The 2,074-nt window shown below is 40.1% G+C and overlaps 1 pseudogene; it reads right to left on the bottom strand.

Moving 5' to 3' along the window:
• Window positions 1-309: 309 nt before the first annotated feature.
• Window positions 310-1,632, bottom strand: LOC112509037 (annotated as a pseudogene).
• Window positions 1,633-2,074: the final 442 nt, after the last annotated feature.

Here is a 2,074-nt window from a genome sequence, read left to right as displayed (position 1 = left end):
ACTGACAAGACACAACTACATGATATAACCAAGAGCTTTTTGAGATGATATATACAAGGCCACATAAACTTGTTCACTTGACTTTCTATTAAAAAAACTTAATTTTTTAAGTTAAAAAGACAAAAATAAAAGTGGAAAAAGACAATATCAATAGCATCCGACTTTAAGTGGGTTATGAAAAGGAAATGAGATAGATTAAGAAAAGCAAAAGGGAAAGGGAAATAAAGCAATATACAATTATTTTCCCCATATTTGTTTGTAACCAAGTAGAGGGTATGTTTGGTATTATGAGTTGTTTGTTATTCAACCTCACATATCCACGCTGCCACCGATGTTACCGGATCTTGGTCGCCAGAGAAGCTCAATCAGTGTCTCCGCCTATCCATCCACCCACCATATCATTATTCATTATTCATTCATCATTCATCCATCTTCTTCATTTTTTATTAACAATTTCTATAACCTAACCCATTTCTTTTTAAAAAAAATAGAGAATTAAAAACACAATTTAAAAAAAAAAATTATTATATTAATATCTAATTCGTAGATTTTAACATAAATTACATTACTATAATTTATCACATTTTTTTATAAAAAATAATAACCCAATTGAATAAAATAATATTTTTTGTCTAGGAGTAAAATTACCTTTTGTTTGGCTTGATTGGTGCCGGACTGCGACAAGGCGACGAGGGGATGAATGGCTCCTTCGCGTGCCACCATACTACGGTACACCACACTCTCATCGCATATCTGCAAAAGTATCACCACCGCTATCTCTTTCTGCTTCTGTGATCCTATCTCTATGATCTCAACCAACACCGGAATCCCTCATTCTTCCACCAGCGACGACCTTGCCTCCGCCGTCGATACCAGAATGCTCATCACGAATGTTGATTTATCCACCATGTTTGACCTAAAATCTGCCATCAGTTCCACCAGCGCCTTCATGATCCCCGCCTCTACCGCCCTAATTTTGTTCTCTTTCACCGAACACAATGAATACAACGCCGTCGACGCGTCCTTTTTCCCCCGGATGCTTCCGCTTTCTAGAAGGCTCACCAGTGAAGGAATCGCTCCTGACCATTCGATTGCATATTTGTTTTCGTCTAATTGAGATAAACGAAGTAGAGCACACGCCGCGTTTTCTTTTGCCGTTGATGTTCTGATCTTGAGCGCCCTAACGAGCGGCTTGATTGCTCCAGAACAAGCCAACTGCTCTTTGTTTTCATCACACAGAGATAGATTCAAAATCGTTGTCACGCCATACTCTTGAAACTGCGGATCGGACGACGAGATTAGAAAAATCAACGGCCTGATTGCTCCAGCTCTAGCGATCTTCACTCTATTCTCCGGCTTGTTCTTCGCTATCAACCGTAGCTCCATAGCTGCTTGCTTCTGATCATCAATCGAACTAGATTCAAGACCAGAGACGAGCTGTCGAATTAGATCGTCGTAGTTCTCGGGGGCACATGATAGAAGAAGACGCCGGCTCTGGGAGGAGGTCATTGGGAATTCACCCGATCGATCGCTGTTACAATCACTGAAAGCAGTGGAATCATCATTTGTGGTGCTTAGGTTATTGAAAGTCCGACCCATGTATGTGTAGCTGGACCGAATTTCCGTCTCCATGGCCGGAAAATTGAGAAATTCCGATGGATATATTATAAGAGTAAAGGACACCCTGTACGGATTCGAAAGGCAAGAGTAGCGATGATATAGAAAGAAGAGGGGTGAAGAAGGAGAGACACGTGTGCAACCGTATCCAGCAAACACGTGGGAAGGGGCTGGCTCTCTTTAAACGCGTCCATAGAACCTTCCTTAATTCCTTTTTTTTATAACCCTGGCTTTTGGTAAGCCCCTAAAGTTAATACAAGGATTTGAACCCGTTAAAATCAAGCCTTTTACTTTACTCAAAATCATCTAAGGGAGAAATATATGTAACGCCCCAACCCACACATTGCATGTAACACATATATTTCGTATCAAAGAAATACATATTCACACACATCTGGTCCCATAGTACAAGAAACTATCATGACCAAATACAAGGTCCAAAAATTCAAAATACAAT

The sequence above is a fragment of the Cynara cardunculus genome, assembly GCF_001531365.2.
Source record: "Cynara cardunculus var. scolymus isolate 2C chromosome LG 3, CcrdV1, whole genome shotgun sequence".
In the NCBI taxonomy this organism is placed as follows: Eukaryota; Viridiplantae; Streptophyta; class Magnoliopsida; order Asterales; family Asteraceae; genus Cynara; species Cynara cardunculus.
This window is presented reverse-complemented; position numbering and strand designations above follow the sequence as displayed.